The 20,248-nt window shown below is 37.3% G+C and overlaps 1 protein-coding gene across 5 annotated transcripts in view; it reads left to right on the top strand.

Annotated features, from left to right (window-relative positions):
• Nucleotides 1–1,316: 1,316 nt before the first annotated feature.
• Nucleotides 1,317–20,248, top strand: part of Rhea (Talin_middle and talin-RS domain-containing protein rhea) — a 48,314-nt gene continuing 29,382 nt past the window's right edge. For 3 of the 5 annotated variants that reach the window (XM_083053559.1, XM_083053555.1, XM_083053562.1), the window contains exons 1-2: nt 1,317–1,450; nt 10,842–10,940. The gene's annotated coding sequence lies outside the window, so the exon portion shown is untranslated. Of the gene's footprint in view, nt 1,451–1,536; nt 1,910–10,841; nt 10,941–16,157; nt 17,519–20,248 lie in introns of those variants that run through there. The other 2 variants (XM_083053556.1, XM_083053557.1) reach the window with 2 other exon arrangements.

The raw sequence follows: 20,248 nt of genomic DNA, 5'->3' as shown, positions 1-20,248 counted from the left end.
AATATAAAAGAAAGCTTAGAATAGAATATTTTTTATTATCCAAACTAAAATCACAAGATAAGATGTTTAAATAATCGATTTATTTTTCAAATAATCAAACAATCTTGAAGTGAAGTTTATTCATCGGCATAACGAAATAAAAAATAGAACAATAATTTTTGACAGTCTTTTTTTATCTTCTATTCTATTTTTCCTTAAGTTTTTACTTGGAACTATTAATTTACATTTTTCTTATAATGTAGCTTTCCTAGTGTAATTGCTTTCTTTTTGTATTTAATTACTTTATATTTAATTATTTTATATTGAGGCTTATTTAATATTATAATATTCGGTTCAGCAGTGTTTGGATATTAGAGATTCTACTGTAATATAATTTCAAATATTTTTAAATATATTACAGTATTTAAAAAATATTCTACTGTGAATATAATTTTTAAATATTGTTTCAAATGTAACTTATATATATATCACATATAAACTTTGCGTTCAAACATAATTACTTAAAAGAAAATAAAAAATCACGTACTGCGCGATGAATTTCGTTCCTTTTTAAACATAGAACAGAAACGCTGATAGCTCTCTTTCAATCAGCGAATAGAAAAAACACGTTGAAAAAAATTCAAACCGAATTCAACTCAAAATATTATTTCACTAAAATATTTGAAAAAACCTGAAAAAAATATATAATTCGAAATCAATATACACAAGAAGCACAACATGTTTCACGAATATATACATATACAGAGAGAGTTTTCTCTTAGAATTTATCCTGAAAATTATAATCGTGCGACAATATTGTATGGAAAGAATTTTACGAAAATTTCTTTGATTATTATTTATCACAATAAAAATAATATCCATTACAATAAAATATAAAATATAAAATATTTACCATGCAGTTTAGTAAAATTAATCAAACATGTTTTATATTTTATTGTGATAAATATTAATCAGAGAAATTCTAGATCAGAGTTCTTCTCAGTGTAATTCTTCTAAAATATTCGAAATATGCAAAGTCGCGATATATCTATTACATCTTCGCGAAGTTTCCTCAGAAGCTAGCTCGAGTTATAAATTATATTTCATCTCAAGATAGAAGATAAAATATCTTTTAATCTCATCTCGCAGAGACACATATATATATATATATTTCTGCTATGTTCAGCCTTTGTACGCGTAAATTTTTTTACCCGCAAATTCTTTTTCAATCGCAATTCTTATTGAGCGCGGGGTTTCCTCGGCGCCATCGCGTTCCCGCGTCTCGGTCCGGCCCTGTCGGCGCCGCCGCCGCTCGCCGCCGCTGGACGACGAGGAACGGCGGAACCGCGGAACGTAGCGGAGAGTCGCAAGAGTGTTGTCGGACGTGGTGCCTGTGTGCGGGCCCCCAAGTGTAGATAAATCGCTTGTCGTGAGACGCGTGTCCGGCGCGCATCTATGGATATTCCTCGCGGTGAGTAACGCGCGGAGATCTCTCCCTGTCTCGAATCGGCCCCGAATTCGCCGTGCGATTCTAAGACGCGCGGCCACGCGGCCGTCCGATTATATATTGATTTTTCCGCCGCGATTCCCGACGCGACGGGAATGGGCGTGCTGTGCCTCTTTCGGACCGCCGTCCGGATGCGCTCTCTCTTTCTCTCTCGCTCTCTCTTTCCCTCTTTCTTTCCGCGACAGTCTTTCCTCCTCGTCGACCGCGCTCCGTCGTCCTTCTGTCATCGAACTGTCATCCGTGGTCCTTTGACGTTTCGCGAACGAAGCTAACCTCAAAACCCTCTTGAGCAGTACATATACATACATACATAGGCAACACGAACGAGTGGCGTTTCTCCCGAAATAGAGATGATTCAGTACGCACAGAGACGATTGACAGATTGCCGCGGTTTCGCGGCTCGATGACGACGATTTACATACGGTATGTGCGTGTATGTACGTGCATGCATATCATATGCGTGTGTCCGTGAAAATATGCAAGTGTGTATGTGTGACAGAGGGTAGCGACGAGGGGCGGAGAGGGAGAGGAAGCGCCTTCTTATTGATACCCCGCGCTCCGGCGGTTTTCGTTTGGTTAAACGCGCGACGTGTCCAAAACAATAGGTTCTCGGAAAATCAATAGGTAGGATGTGCGAGAGGTTAAATAGAGAACTTTGTGTTGCTGCTGCCGGAATGCCTTGACGTCGCCGATATATCTCTCTCTCTCTTTCGTCGAGAGATTTGTTTTCTTTTTCATTCTACCTACGCGTCGACATTGAAGTCGTCGAGAAGCCTCCGCTTCTCGTATCTCAATTTGCTTGATTTTTTTTTATTGACTTTCCTGTTGATCTTAACAGTTATTCTCGATGCTCGCCAATCTCTCTTTATTTCTTTATTTTCCTCTCGCGACAGATAGAATTCGTTGATGTATGTCAAGGATTCATTTTCGGGATTAGAATGATAAATAAAATAATTTTAGTAACACACGAGAGCGATTTCTCTTTAAATTTTGTTTGCGCATTTAATTTTTGTACTTAAAATTATTAGTTTATTGAATAATTTATTTTTTAAGAATCTCTCCGAGATGTTTGAAAAATAAAGTATATAGTTTAATTGATATTTTTATATCATATTTATTTAATGAAAATGTAATTTAAATCTTTGATTATATTTGTTATTGTTAATTACTGTTTAAATTTATAAATTGCGTGTGCATATAATATATTTATAGAATAAAAACATATATAATATAAAAATATCATAGTGATTTTTTAAAAGGTAGATTGGCGAAGTCAATCGATTTTCAGAAACAAGGAATCATTTGACAATTATTGATGAATCACTCTATACGTAATGTCTTTATACATAGATATACCGTAATGGAATTTTTTTTTAGAAACTGAATCACTTTACATATGTACATGTAGTTGCAGCAAAAATTAGTTTCAGCATTTCCATTCTAACGCGATAATTTTTAAAGGTGATTTTTTTTCCATCGCGTTGATTGATAATTATTACTGTCACAATTACAGCTGGCCTTTTAATCGATGTGAATTTTTTAATAATAGACAGTAAATGAATCATTATTTGCATTGTACTTTCTGTCCCGCGATGCAATTTAATTGGAAGCGAGACTAATCAGAATGATAGCAGTCACAAATCCCAATTTACGAATTCATCACGCGTGACATCCGAACACCCAATTATCCAAATACCGGCTCCCATCGATATGGAACACGTTTTCGCGTCTTAATGGCACACTGGGAGTAGGGTTAATCAAAATTATACCTCGCAATCAGAGTGCTAATCAATCTATGATTGCAGCGAGAGAATTATTCTCGATGAATATGTGAGAATCATCCTATATAGTTACAGAAAGGTTACATTTTTGAAATATTAAACGCACACGAACAGAGGACAGTTTGTTGTCGAAAAATCAAATTTAAGTTAACTTTGTATGCAAAATGAGAATAGAGGAAGGCTTTGACATTTACCGCATATTCATTTCACAAAATTTCCGATTGATATAACGGTGTAGCAAGAAATAAACGTATATTTGTGCTTTTGTCACTTAAGTCTAATATGTTCGAGTATTCCAATTATGAGCGATATCTTGCATATATGTAGAGATCAGGATGCGCAGTTATTAAATGCGTGTATGTATATAGGTTCGTCGTTTATTAGATACGTATGCATGTGTCGTCTAGTAACCTGGAAATGTAGTGGATATATACGAAATTGCATGATCCATCGAAATATGCTAATAACGGCAAGTTTTCTCATCAACTCATGCAAAACTATATCGAACTTTACGTTGCATAAATTGCGAGCAAAGTGTTATCCTTTATAAATCGTCGCTTTTTTTTCTCAAGTACGTAGTCCAAGTTGTATCGGCAATATATATGAACCGAAATTAACTTTCTTCTCGACGATGCGCGCTCGATTATTTGCGAATGGTTACTAAAAAACACGATTGATGATTGAAAAGTCTTTTAAATTTTTTCTATATAAGCGAAGGGGAAAAAAATATTTTGTTTCGATTTATTCGATAATATTCTGAAAGCTTGGTTTATACAAAATTCTTTTTTCGAGCTATTTACAATTTGAAAACTACTAAAAAAGCTTTTGATATTTTAATTGAGAAAAATTCTCGAGTTGACATTGTTCAGAGAACTTAATGTATAATTTATATATAATTATAAATCATAATATACAATAATATATAATTTTAGTATATAATTAAATTAATATAATTAATATAATTTTATTATATAATTAAATTAAAGTTATGCTAAAAAATTGAGATCTGAGAGATTTTAGCGAATCCACGTAATGTCATCTGCGCCAAACGATCTTCACGTTGGAATTCTTCCTTATTTTATTAGCGACTGCGATTTTCCATTTACCTTAAAGATGTCGAAGACAAGAAAAAAGCGTGACATATCCGGGGAGTATCCGTCGTCCGTGAAATCCCGGCGATACTCGGATTACGTGTTACCATTTACGACAAAGCCCCGGTAAAAACGGAAAGTATAGTTCCGGTATACGAGCCGTATATAAATAGCCGAAGAGCGCGTACGTCCGGTGCGTGTGTATGGTGTTACTAGTCGTGCTGGATGATTCAAAATTAGTAACACGGCCGCCACATGTATATTGTATACACACGTGTGCGCCTAGAGTATATAAGTGCACGCGTGTGTTAGCCGAGACGCGTGCGTGTGTTTCCTTGAACATCGTAATGGAGCGCGAAGGAGACGACCGACTTATGCGCGCCCGCGACGATGACGCATAATCGCGCGCGAATCCGTGGCGTCATAGCCGCCCCGGAGATTATGCATGTGCATGTCCCGTGGATGCTGCGCTTCGAAGCGTATATATACACGTGAGAATACACAAAAAGTATTAACTTTTTTTTCGAACAAAAAAAAGGGAGCATTTTCATAGAATGATTTTTTGGCGCTGAATATATATGATTTTGGCTTTCGATTGCTTTGTAGCAATTTTTGATGAAATTTGCAATTAAAGATTGCAAAAAAGACTATTTTATAATGTATCTTATCTTTCGTGTTAACGTATAGCTGTTAAAATTGTAAATTTTGTTGTAACGAAAGTTAAGTATGTTGTTAGAATTGTTAACTTAAAAGAAACTTTTTATGTCGATATTATAGTAGAATAGAGAATCTTTATGATGTAGGATTTATATATAGCGGAGAAGTTGCAAATATAATAATCGATAATTTACCAAATAGGTTTTAATTATGTTTATTCAAATTTAAGAATTTTTTAACTTGTTCAATACGAATCTGTAATGTAAATATGAATCTGATGTAAAATCTGTAATGTTGAATATGAATCTGATGTAAAAATTGATAGATTTACAATGTATATACCATTTTTTAAATTCAAATTTTGAATTTAGCTATAACATGATAAAATACATTAAAATTATTTATTTTTACAACTTTTACAAAAATATGACATGATGGAACAATCTGAGAAACAAAATCGTATTCAAATGTCAAAAAATACTACGAGGAATGGTTATTTTCTCTCTTGTTTTTTTTTTTTTTTTTTTTTTTAACTGTATAATAATTAATCTGACAATCGTACACACACACACGCATATGCATACGCAGATTTTAAATGGATACATATATAGATATACATCTATCCATAATATTAAATTGTTGTTTTAATAACGGTGCAGGTAATTTTCGAGAAATGAGAAAAGCAAGAAAACGATTATACAGAGGTCCATATTATTCATAATTTACATGAAAAGAATCTCGTAAATTAGAAATCCTTTCGTAATTAAAAAATGGTGACACAAAATTTTTATTTAATTTAAAAAGGCATTTTTACTGCAGATATAAATACAAAGCATTTTTTTTATTAAGATAATTGCGTTCAATAATTGAAAAGGCGACGTCAATAATGCATTCTTTTTAACTAGAATGCCCCGTATAAAATTTCTTAATTATTCGTTGTCCGTTAAATATCTAGTTCTGCAATTTTTCGCTTATATCGCGTTGGATCATCATCGATCTGCTTCTCTCCGTTTGAATCCAGATGTAGCACGGATTGACGGAAGAAAACTGCGAGGGGCATCAATTGCCTAGAGTGGATTCTCTATAGAAAAGTATCTGCTATTTGTCCCACGTTAGGGTTGCACTCCTTCAGCACGTACACCGCTCGACAGTGTCATTGAATTTCCTACGCTAGTATATGAAACGCATTTACGCACTTTCAGTCTTTAGAGAATGAAGAAACAACATTGGCGATATAATTAATCGAAAAAAAGTATCTTATCAAGCGACGCTGAAACTTTTTGAGAGAAAAGGATAAAAGCCGCGCTGTAATACATTCGTAAAACGATTTCAGGACTTTGCTCCGCTTATCGCGGCAGATTCGCTGATTCGCCAATTCAGCTCCAATGCTACAATGATCGAATTTTCCCGGTGTTTCGCGCCGTCGTAAATTCGCCTAGACGTTACATATATACCTACGCGAGTTTAGTATCGTTATTGCGCGAATCTGTTCCCTCGATACGTCTTATTCCCGTCTTTTTCCCGATGGATCGTTCAGCGAGAAAGAGAGAAAGAGCCGATATCGCCCCATCCCCCACATTTATCCCGTCACATTTAATCCAAGACCGCCCTTGTTTGCGCGGTTTTGGGTTACAACGCATCTAATGGATTATCCTTACATTCTGCCCCGAGACACCTTCTATCTCGTGTCATCGGTTCGAATGGTTCGCGCACGCGCAAAACATAAAAATAACAACGATTCCGATATTTACCGAACTTATTAGGAGATTTCACCGCGACCGGTCGGCGCGCGGACGGAGAGATCGTCCGGGGGATATTATATAGCCGGTGTATGTCGACAGCACAGAGCCATTTTGCCCTTTTACTCAGCGTGTCAACGCGTTCCCAGATGATATTACGGAGATCGTCGTTGCAGGATTAATTCGATACTTTTTTCTCTCTTGGTCCGATAATAATATATACGCGGCATATATACTCGCGAGAAATCGTGAATCTCTACTTCAATAGCTCAAATTTATTTCGCTCACACTTTTGCCAAAGAGACAAAATTATAATTACTAATGTGATAAAATTATTTTCGATTAATTAAGATTTTTTTTACGATTTTTATTAATCGAATGTCCAATCGAATTAATTTTATACGAAGGCGAGAGGATTATGGTTTGTTGTGTATAATGCTGAAGATCAAACTGGACGAAAGGGGATATTTAATAAACTCTTTTACGGGATTTTGCATCGTAATTCAGGTCGCGTTTTTCGTGATAATCGCTCATTGCGAGCGTGCCGGGTCGTTACAGCAAACGAGGATCTTTCACGAATCGAGTTGCGCGAGGCGAGGACAATTGATTGGATTTATGGTCGTTATGATCCTCGCATAACCTACGTGTGCAACAACCCCATTACAGGATTATACGTTATGACTGGTACAATGCGCACTTTATTAGTTGTCTCTTGTCACCGTTTTTTACGACTATATTTTATTGCGCATTATTCGCGATAGGTGTGTATGTGTTGCGCAAAGTCATTCGTTAGGTGACGAACGTTAGGCCGAAGGATACTTATTTTTCTCTCTTATTTCTGTATTTTTTATTTTTTACGTGTTCTCCATATTATATAGATTTCTTTGATTCATTTTATATAAAAAGAAATATTTATTTGATAACTTGTATTATTTTGCATTTTTAATCTACAATTTTTGCGGACATTTATATAAAAATGTGTATTGATACAGTGATTTATGTCGTTTTTTACAACGACGTTTTGATAAAAGTATTATCAAAAAATTACATGTAAATGAATATTTATTTTAACTGACAATGAAATGTACAACTGCATTTAATCCGGATATAACATGATGAAAAATATCATATGTCGATAGTCTAACGTTGAATCATATAACGATGATTTAATAATATTATACATTTTCATATATAATATTCATTCACCTTCATATCTTTAAAACATTTATATATTACACACTTTATAAATTTATAATTTTATATTCCGTCGATTGTCGGACTGGAAATTTGAAATAATTTGCGTTAATGGATTAACAGCGAAGTATGCATAACTAACAAAGAAAGTACAGTTTCTAAAGCAAGTTCTCCCCCAGGAACGATACAATAAATTCATAACAAGCCGCAACTCAATTTCGCGTTCGCCACTCTTCTTATTATATCTCGTTCTCGTTGTCGTAATGCGATACTCACTCTGTCGTCGTTTGTTCGTCGTGTGTTCGTAACGCGTATCATAATTTAAGACAGCGACTGCATACACAGGCGCCCACTTGTTTGCATATCGTTCTCCGTGCGTAAGATAATTGATGCAGTAGTTAATTTCGAACAAGCGCACGCGCACAACTTTTCTCGATTACGCGTGACGTTGCAAAAATTTCGGAGCAAAAAATTCTCTACGAGTTAATTTGGCCTTGTTAATTAACAGTCATCGTATATATTCGCAGATACAATCGAGGACGTTTAATTCCGTTCCGAAAAATTGTAGAATCGGTTGTTGTTGGCAATGCATTACGGTTAGTGAACAGTCATTCGCTACTTTGTAATTTTATATATATACGTCATAAATGCACGCGAAACCATTAGAGAGACGTATCATTAAATAGCGAACTTGCATTTAGATCTTTTATACCGGAATTGCACTTGGAGAGAGACCGTGTAAATTTTAAAATATATATCGTGTCGTGTTTTAAAATTATTATACAATAATATTAGATCGAATAATCTGCCCGACATCTGACGAGAAATGTCCGGTTGAGTATATCTATTTAAATTTATACATTTATTATACATTTAAAGAGAATATATATACATATAAGATAAATTCAAATTTATTCTTTCTAATTCAATTTCTCACAATGCGCACACACGATCTCTTTATAAGTTCTTTTTTTTTTATCGGCATCATTAGCGAAATATTCCAAAAAACAAACGTAAAGATCGCGCTTCGATTTATCTTCATATGAGACTTTTTAATTAAAAAAGCAACACGAGTGAAAGCACGTTGCCCGAGACGCTCTTAAGATGTCAACAACGATCCATCTTGCCCTTCTATGCGGGACGTGATAAATTCCATCGGGCGAATACGGCCCAGATAGCCGGATTTCGGACTCACTTGATGCACGCCACACCCTCGTCTTCGACAGCGACGACGAGAGAGTGACCTCGCCCTTCCGCAGCCCGAATTCGAGAATGAATTCCAGTTCCGCTTCTGGTTGCGCACCTAACAACTCCCCTTCCTCCGCGAGAGCTCATCTACCTATCACCACCATCCCCTTCCGCATAGTGTTCGCGTATTCAACGAACGCGGTATGGACGAGTGGGAGAGGCAGAGAAGAGGCGACTAGGTACACGCGCGAGCGAAATAGAATCTCTCTCCAACTCTCATTGTGCCGCATATATGTATGTGTATTACGGGCCGACCTAGAGTAACGCCGGGGGTTAGAAGGAAAGAGGGAGGCCGGGAGGATACGAGGGAGGTCGAAGTCGGAACGAGAGGGTGCACGCGCGGATGTGTGCGTGGGTACATGCAGTCAGCATCAGTGGAGCGTCTCGGCGTCGGAGGCGCCAAAGCGTCGCGGCGCCACCCTCGGCGCCCGCCATAACGCCGCCAGCTCTCATCCCCTTTTGGCTCTCTGTCTCTCTCGCTCTGTGTATATGTCTCTTTCCGTCTTTCTCTGTTTCTGCTGCTTTTCCGCTCTCCTTCCTCGTCTTCTTCGATACCGACTATTCTCCTTCACTCCCTTCTTCACCCGACGTACCCGAAATTTGCGAAAATCTTTGAGGCGCCATCCCCCTACCCTCTCTCTGTCTCTCTTTTTCTCCGTCCGCCGTGGCTTTTGAAGAGGAAGAATCGTCGAGAATTTTTCTGCCAACACACACGACACCGTTCTTCTCGAACTTTTATTTCTCTTTTTCTCCTCCCGCGACGACACGTGCCGGGCACGTTCCATATTGTTGGTGTCGCGTGGTTTCGCGACGGATAGGGCTGTATCTCGGCATTGTTTCGCGTGAACTTTCGCGTGACTTTGAGGTTTTTACAAGGAGAAAATAAAAAAAACTCGAGTCAGAATAATAATATAATAAATTAATTGATTAATAACTGCATTTAATCAAATTAAAGACAATTTATCAATAGAATTTTGACAAATATATACAGCAGAATGCCTTATTATTCAAACTAGTCGAGAGATGAAATATTGAGATACTTTTTCCAAATTATCAAATAATATATCTTTTTTAAAATATAATATATTTTTTTGAAAAGAAATTATAACAATAATTTAATAGTTTTTATTATCCTTTGTCTTCTTTTTTTCAATTTTTCCGAGCTGTTAGCACATAATTTTCTTAACGTAGCTATTTCAATGTTTTCTTCTTTATGTTTATCTTTATGTTATCGTCCAACAATAAGATTTATTCAGTGATAAATCAAATGAGATCTAAATTAAGATCTAAATTAACTATGAATTAATCTCCATGTGAAATGTTTATTTTAATTTCTTGATATTGTTTGGATATTTGATTATTCAATTAAGCGTTCTTTTAATAAAGGTTCTATTGTATTAATGTGTACATTATTTCTCACTCTCAGCTTCATTAAATTTCTCATTTTTAAATAAATATTTTATAATTCAATCCTTTAATTAATGCACATACACCAAATCGAAAATAATTTTGCAAATTAAAAAATTATATACTTGATCTCTCTTATAATACGACTATACTGTAATACGTGCGAGAATTAAGATCTCCGCTTTGAAAGAGTCTGTTCATGTTTATACATAATTTCGTTATCTTCGTTTATTTCCAGATACGAGTGACTGACGAGAAACGAGAAACGAACAAACGCGGATTTTCGGATTACACGGCCAAGGCAAAAGGAACGGCGAAATAAGGAAAAACAGCAACGGTAAGTAACAAGAAGCGGCCGCTTCCGGTTCGCAAATCGTATTCACGCATTTTCTCGCTTGGAGAATCTCGTAAAAGAGAGGTTCCTTCTTTCGTCGCATGCTTCTTCGGCGTGAGTCAGACGTGATCGTGAAAGTGCCCTCGCTGTACCCTGTGCCATAAACTCGCTCCCCCCCCCCTCCCCCTTATTCCCCCTCGCAGGTCAACGAATTTATCTTTATTTCGCTTTATACAGAGGCGAGGAGGCTCGTCCCTCGCTTCAATATGGAATATTTCTGGGCCATAAGCCCGAAAACATAACACTTAATTGCGACAAATATGGCCCGTAAAATTTGAATAGGCATTTCGGGATCGAAAGGAGAAAAGGGCGAAGGGCGAAGATGCACTTCTCTTCGCCATGAATACGCGAGCAATTGGAGGACGTGCGAATAACGTCACGTTTTGGATTTGGATCGAAACATCAGAGAGAGACACATCTCTCGATAATCTTATCCTAAAATTTTTCACTTTACTATTCAGTTTAATTTGATTTAATTTAACTGATAATGTTGTGTGTGAGAGAGAGAGAGCACTTTCTCCTACAATTTTACGTCCCCTTTTGTAGCCTAGCAAAGTTTCATGCACTTTCGGGGGCGCAATGAAGATAAGGAGAAACTTTTTCCCAACATTGTGCCGGGCGTTTATTCTACGTGTCACACATCCGGGCGTAGATAAAAGATACCTTCTAATAAGAATATGGGCAAATGGCCCGTCGCAAATGGCGTTAAACGTCGATGGTCTCCGTTGACCAATTCCCGTTCGTATATCTCCCCGCATTATCTTTAATCTCCATTCTGCGGTTCATGCGATCTGCGCATCTGTCCACCGATTTCGAACGGTTACAGTTGTCGTGTTTGCAACTACGCTCGGAGGGACCAGAAGCGTCGCTTATTGCTGTAATAGTGTAATCCATCGTCTTCGATAATACCGGAACGTAACAAGGCTCGAGCGAGGAGAAGCGAAAGCCCGAAAGCGAAATATACGTGTCCTTCCCATCTTACTATCGTCAGAAATCTTTTCCATATAATTTCTGTGATTTTCGATCATTTTTCTTTTTATCTTTTGACGTAGAAAATTCTGATAATCCCTCTCGAACAATTTTTCTTTTTCAAATATTCTTTTATTGCGTGAAATTCGGAAAAACCACGTCTCTTTTAAATTTCGAAGTGATGCACGGCGTAATCCGTTCGGATGAAAATTTCGTTACATGATTAAGTGTAATATTATGCGACATTTCGGAATATTCGAATTTCGTGCGATACATGTGTATATCTCTATATATATCTACATTCGGAGTAATACGAGCATCGATGGCCCGTGCGATGGACAGCGAAATGTTATGGTCCAGACATTTTGGCGCCGAACTTACAGCTGTCTACACATTGAAACTCGCACTGCGAGCTGCAAACAAGCACCGAGTCCAACAACACTTGTTCTACTTGCGCGGTAGATTTATATGACAAGTTGAACGGATGACATTCGTTGCCACTTTTGATCATAACTTTTGCAGCCATTTTATACTTTTCCCTATATATGTATATAGCGAATGTAACGTAATCTTTTTCATAGATATATTTTCAAATAGCACATTTCGTTTCCTATTTTATTATACGCTACATATACTACAAATACACGATAAATCGTAACTTTTCGGAGGATATCAATTTTTGCAAACAATATATCAACGCGATATTAGATTGTGAAAATTATCTCGTTTACTGCGAATATTATATAAATTTTTTCGCATTATTGAATCGCGCAACTTGATATAGCAAAGACCCTTTTTTGACACTTCGTGTATTTTAACTCTATTAAGGTATTTACGACGACGAGGAACTATTATAGACAACTCTATAATAGTTTACGTTTTCACGAGAGAGAATTCTCCACTGTATAATTGGCAGCCATAAAACTTTTCCGGCCGTAAATCGTTGTCAGACGAGTGCTGCATTTTCGGAGACTGACCACACGCGCGCGAATCCGTGGGGAGAGGGGAAGGGGGAGGGGAACGAGAGGGTAACTCGAATCGACAGGCGCATTGTCAGGCCGATTAATCGAACGATAAGTTTCATCGTGTATGGAGGAGAGTGATTGACGCTACCACGATAAGGGTTGATGGCCGGAGAGAGGAAGAGAAAAAGAGAGAGGGAGGGGGGGGGCAGGAGAAACAGGGGCTAGGACCACGAGATGACGAACAAAAAGAAAAGCAGAAGCATACTTGGGGATCCTTAATTCATTCCGAACGAAAGCCATCCTCTGTTTTTCATCCCCCGTCGATGCTCGCTTTTCGTCATTTCTTCCGTCGCAATTGCTGAAGCAAGAAGACGCGAGATACACGTGGGCACCCTTTTGGAGGCTTCGCATAAATGTCATTTTTAAAGCAAATAAATTTTAATTAATATACTAATGCGAGTTTATTCTCGCGTCTCTCAATCAGCGGGAATATCGGACGCGAAAAAATGTTGTTTAAAAGTAAGCGGCTTGCTTTCCATTCTTTTTTTTAATCCTTTATGTTATGAATTACTTTTACTGTTATATTACAGCCGGACTACATTTTCTTTTAATCATCTTTTTCTCAGTATTGTATAATTTTATTATAATACCCGATGACACATTTTTATACAGTAATATTTATATTTCTATATATATATGTTTGCGCGAAAAAAATAGCTAGCTATTACATTTTAAAGAACTCTGTAAAAGTCGCGTTGTAACGAAATCGTATTGTAAAATTTTATTGAGTTCAGTTCACTGAACTGCAAAATCATACCTGTCATCTGCATTTTTCGTACGATATGATCATGTCGCGATCTAGAATAATATAGAGAACAAACACTTTTCGCGATCAAATTATAAATTGACGACATCCGAGTTGTCGCGTTGAAGATATCGCATCAGCTGGGAAAAGGCGTGTAAAATTCGGTTCGATGTTCGATTTTTTTCCCGGGAGAAAAAAGCACAGCGATGTTTTGCAGGCGGTTTATGATCAGCAGTCGCCCGATTCGCTGACTTCCGGACGAAAGTGGTGCTCTCCCTCTCCTCCTCTTTCTCTCTCGCTGCATAAATTGCCTGTACATCTCAATTCACCCCCCGGGACGGTGACCATTCTCTTACACGTCGTGCTCCTGAGTGACACTCCCCATCCTCTCCCCCGTAGGAGACCTCCCGCCTGCAGACTCGCATTATCATCCCTTCGCGTCTCCCTCCCGCCGCAGGGGTAGGTTTGCTTCGAATCTTTTGTATAGTTCGTAATCGTGTCCGCGTCTAAGAAAATTATCGGACCCGATCTTACACCGTGTTTTTTTCACGCTCGGTGTGCGATCAATTTAAAAAAAAATTTTTTTTTTTATTTTATTATAGTGCAAGAAGTGTTCGAATGAATGCTGTTAGACATATGAATTTTGGTTCGCTAATGAGACTTTGTGGAACGATCAATCGTGTGTAATTCTCTAGAGGAGGATATACAAAATTGTTATGTCTGATTCTGTACAGAAATATCTCGATTAATATTATTTTAGTTCAGACAAATTGATCTGAGATTCATAAGAATTTTTGAAAAGTTTATATACATTTACGATGAAAATCTATGCTTGGAAGATTTATATATATTTACAATAGTAGAGTAAAAAATCTCAAGAATTAAAAGCAAAGATATAATTTTCGTGCGAAAGAATTTAATTAAACTGATATAATAGGAATTATAATGTTGATTATACACATTTTTTTCTTGATTATCTTATGTTTTTCTTTTTAGATTTGCATTATTCGTACGATATGATCATGTCGCGATCTAGAATAATATAGAGAACAAACACTTTTCGCGATCAAATTGACGACATCCGAGTTGTCTAAGATAATATTGCTATATTTAATATGAAGATAAACATAACAATATTATCTTAAGTAACGTGTACAATGAAGAATGACAAGAAATGACACTGAGAGTCTAAAAAAAAATTTCCTGTAACGCGTCCATATTTTTTTGCAATTCATTTTAATAATTTAAATGATAGCTATGCCAGGCAAAATATGATGTAAATAAATCTTCGCATATCGATTCGTATCTAAAACTTAATTTTCTTAATGTGTGCTATTTGAGAGGAAATAAAAATGTTACATACCGTGGAAAATATATATAGCTAACGTCATCTTTATTTCATCCATTTTTTAAGATAGAAACTAAAAATAAAGAAAATCTATGAAAAAATGTGTATATCTATTTAAATCATATAAAAATCTTTATTTTTATTCTCAAGAACTGACAAGAATGACAACTATGTAGTAAAAGGAATTCTTAATTACTCTTAATTTCTTTGCGGAGTTAAATATTTATCTTATCTCTATCTTAAGCTTCTGCTTGACATATATTATGAATACTAAAATTAAATAATAATTCAATTGCTCTACTAAATCGAATAATCACTTGATACAATCATGATTATCGTATGGGATAATATGGTATGGAAAGAATTTTAAAAATATGTTTGATTAATTTTACCATACTTTTAGTAAATTTTACTATACTTTTACTAAAATTAATCAAACATATTTTATATTTTATTGTAATAAATATTAATCAGAGAAATTCTCATAAAATTCTTTCCATACCATAATGTCCCACGATTACCATGATTTTCAGGATCAATTTTAAGAGAAAACTTTCAGTGTATAAATACTAGATACCAATAAGCCGGAGTCTTTTAGCGTCATCGTTAGACTAATTACAATCGCATCCGCACGAGAATCGTCCTATAAATTCGGTGCGGTGTCACCCCGATTGCTGCAATTTACTGGCGAAACTCGCCCCGTTGTGTACCCGCTGGATCTTGGCGTAAAGTCGCGGCGCAAACACGGCTCGCCCTTTCGCGCGCGAAAGGGCGAAAAAGGGCCAGCGACGTTTCGAACATAGCGCAATACGACACTCGAATTTTCGGTGGGGTCGCCCCCCTCGCGCGCGCAATCTTATCCGTAGGATAGAGGTAGGGGCTCCGGCGGGGGGCGACTCACCCCCTCGCGAATTGGCGGAACGCGAGGAAGCGGGGCAACGTCGAACAATCGCCGCCAATCGCCGACGTTCTCGCTCGCCGATGAACCCTCGCGTCTGCGCCCTCGGCGACGACGTCGGTTCCCTTTTCGTCGCCCTCGGTTCTCGGGTACCACGCGCAAGGCCGCAGACCTATCACTTCTTTGGCGACAGCCGTCGGGGTAACATCCTCGCCCTCGCTCTTTCTCTTCTCCCATCCCTTCGCATTCGCCGTCAGAAACCCGACGACTTCCAAAATTCCGTTTCGCGCTTTCCGATCTCTCGGCAAATTTTCGTTTTTTTTTCGTTTTGTTTTGTTTTATTCCGGCTTCCTTTAAACGTTCGGTTTTAATTGACTCTTATTGTGCGCGTCCCGGTTATTTATAGTTCTTTTTTTTGTTGTTGTTTGTGTTTGAGAGTTCTCGCGAAGAGATAGAGTCTGATCGGCGACCGACCGTTTCTACTTTGCCTCGCAGTGAAAAAGATCTCGACGATTGTTCCGGCTTTCGTGTATAAGCGATATCAGTCGATTTCTAACGTTTCTCAAGTAAAACAAACTTCCGTTTTCGTTTCGATTCTTAGTGAAATTTACGATTTTTTAAAAAGAAAGTTCCTGTTATTATTTCCGTCATACTTCCGCTACACAAAACTATATATAGTTTACCGTGATATTTTTTCGGAAATTATTTTCGTGCGGTTTTACGTGCAATTTTCGGAAAATACACTTGCGGTTTTTCCTTGCAATTGTTTTTGCATCGTTTTTCGCCGTTCGCAGTTATTTTGAAAAAAATCTAGATCGAAAGTCACCGGAACTCACGTCGCCTTTGCTTCCGTTAATTTCGCAATCGGTAGTGCATCGGTGGTGCATCATGACGTAGCGCACGGCTGTCGCGCTCCGAAACTGTCTCGTGCCTTAAAATCGCCGTCCAGATCGTGACAATAAATCGTCCTCTCTTTGAGGTTGTTTTTTCCTTTTTTTTTTATAAAGATTTTTCGAGATCGATTTTCCTTGTTATTCCCGTTTTTTCGCTTCAGACCATTAAAAATTCGTCGGCATTCGCGCGACGTATCTCAACGAGCTTATTTTCCCTCCGCGTCGATTATATTATTATCGATCTAGCCACGAAATTGCCTTACCGAGATCCAAGATCACGTTCGGATCTTTTTTCGAGAAAGTCTCCCTTTTTTTAAAAATATTTTTTTATTTCTCTCGATCGCGAGTTTGAACGAGAATCCAGCTCCGTCCCTCTTTCTCTTGTGCCTTTTCCCGATTTACTACTCCTATTATTGTGATTGGGGCGAATGTTCGTGATCCCTCGAAGATCCAGCAGCCAAGGAGGACCGACTTCGTAATCTCTTCGCAGATATAAAAGTCTCTTTCTCTCGCTCCTCCTCTCTCTTTTCCTCTCTATCTGTGCCGTTTCGCTTGAAACTCGCGCTGAACCGTCCACGAATCCGTCCGAGCAAGAGAGAATCCTACGAGCGCGATCGAGTGACACCACGATGACACTAGCGCGGTGAGTAAGAACTGTTGAGCTGTGTGATGCAAGAGTTGGAATAGAGTTTGTGTCCGTAGCTTTAGCAATTGTTAGCAAAGTAGGATAATGTCTTCGTTTTCTCGCTGTCGCGCTGTTTTTAGCGCAAATCTTTCGCCGTAAGCATGAGAAATCTAGGTTTCCGTATATAAATAATTATATTTTTATATAGTGTATATAAAGTAGTTTTCTCTGTAAATGTCTAATTAAATGAATCATTGATTTTATTGACGTGATACATGATCGCTCTCAACCTTGTCCAAGTATATTTGTCCCGAAAGAATCGCGACAAATATTTAATTTTTCTGACACACGAATCACAAAAGATATAGAATAAGATTTGAAAATTCAACAGCAGTCTGCAAGATTCTGTCCATTAAAATCTAAAGATTTTAATTTTTCTTAATTCTTTCTTAACTATTTATTTATGCAAGTGTAGTATTTTTATTTTTATTTGAATAATTTTGTCTAGAATTTTTGCATAGTTTATGAATATCATAAATAAGACAAATTTTTGAGAATATTTCAAGATGTCTTTTTTCTCCTTAGTTAAAAATATTTTTCGAGTTTTATATTGAAATATTATAAATATTAAAAATTACATATGTGTCTCTTTTCACACATACAAGTTTAATGAGCAATCGAGTAAACAAGGGGTGTAAAATTGATTGCCGTGGAGCAATCAAGATAGTATACTCAATTATTAAGAGCGATTCGCGGCAAAACAACCCTCTACGATCTCGAAATCAGATAGTATAATGTCAGGATCGACTTTCCGGGGTCTCAAAATTGTTCGAGGGTGGTAGACTCCAGTAATGACAATCAATGTCGTTCACGCATTGGTTTCTTTACGCAAAATTTGACCATTTATCCCCTTGAATAGCTTGAAATGACGACACGAGATAGATTTTTTCTTTTGAAATTTACAACGCGAGGCTCTATTTTACGATAAAGATCGAAAATATAGAAATTTATATATATTTATATAATTTTCTATATTATATCTATATTAATCATGATATTTTTTATAAAGTTGTTTATATGAGTATAGAATCGTATGCAATTGGGGTAAGTAAACATTCGTAAACTGTTTAAATCCGTCAAAAGGATCAAGAGTGATTGTAAAATACATTTTGTTATATATATATATATATATATATATATACAGATTGCCGAATAGGATATGCAACGAGGGTTCCTAAATAATTATTTGAACAAAAAAATAAAAAGTTTATAATGTAATACGAGCAAATGTTATATAGATTCTGAGTTTGACGTTTTGCCGATAAAACTACGTTATTGACAGTACAGTTTTCAGCTGTACAATCCCCCCGTTTACACATTCAAGTATTATTAATCATTTTCCAATATAGAGTTACACGGTATATAACTGTCCGGGTTTATTGGTGACGCGAACGTGTACTGAAAGTATACCAAATCTAGTAGATACGATTTTATGTGGCGGCATACTCGTCTGACATTTGTAACAGTTATATACACATTTGATATTTGACAATAAAAGACACATAGATTGTGTTTAGAAACGCGTTTCCCCGATTAAAGTCTTTAAGCGATATCAGCGAATTAGACCAATTTTTTATCAGTGTAGTAAAATTAATATGACAAATGATTTCTCTATCGCCGTTTCCAATATCGCGAGATAAACTATATTCTTCCTAAAGTCTGACAGAATTTAATTACGAAAATTTCTCCATATATTTGTCTTTACTTGCTTCGCTGAAAACTGGCGCGGCAAAGACGCGCAGCGCATCTTATTTTAATCCCTTTCCAATGTCATTACAAGTGTTCAGACGTTTAAAACGACTCAACTAGACACACGGGTGTACGTTTATTTGAAATCCCAGCAGACTATATTCCTTGCGACTCGACAATAACGCTAGGTCTCCATTAGCGTAGGCTCCGATCCTCACGCAAACTCTCGTATCAGTATTAAACAGACCCGACAGGAGCTCGATTCGAGTAAAGATTCGTCAAAACATCGCAATTTATTATCAATGAAAAAAAAAGATTCGGAATGTAGTCGAAAAATTCGATTTATAAGGCTAAAAGACCGTAAAAACGTTGCAAATAATTTTTTAGAATTATTCGCCGTGTTTGAGATAGAGAAATGAGATAAGACTGATCAATATTTCAACATTATCTACATCATTATATGAAAATAGAGAATAGCGTAATAAAAAGAAATACATATTTTTACTTCAAAATTTTATTTTAGCTAGATTATTATGCGCTGTAGCTGCAGGGTTTCAGGAAAGATTGAGAAACGAAAGAGAGAGAGAGGGAGGGAGACTCATCTAGGTCGAGAAAATCTTGGGGAATCGCGAGACAACCGCGGGGATGACGCGACTTGTTTGCGCTCGCACGACGCTCGAGCTTTCCCCATCCGGTGTGCACGGGGGTGTGTTACTGGGGCACTAGTGCGCAGAAGCCCCGAACATGCCCGATGTGAATCCCAGAGAAACCGTCGTAGCGATGGCCCCCCTCTCGTCCCCCCGCCTCCGTTCGCCGCCACATCCCCCGCCCTGGGGTTCTGCATCCCCTTGGTGAGAAAGTGAGAAGCACAAAGGGAGAGAGCGAGAGAGAACGAGGGAGCAAGGGGTGGCTCCCGACTACATTTCGAGCCACCTTAGTAGCTCGAACCGCGCCACATTCAGTTTCTGACCGGCGACGATCGAAGCGACGCGCGGTTCC

The sequence above is a fragment of the Prenolepis imparis genome, unplaced genomic scaffold, assembly GCF_030444845.1.
Source record: "Prenolepis imparis isolate NDT839.2.m4 unplaced genomic scaffold, iyPreImpa1.0 SCAF_13, whole genome shotgun sequence".
NCBI lineage: Eukaryota > Metazoa > Arthropoda > Insecta > Hymenoptera > Formicidae > Prenolepis > Prenolepis imparis.
This window is presented reverse-complemented; position numbering and strand designations above follow the sequence as displayed.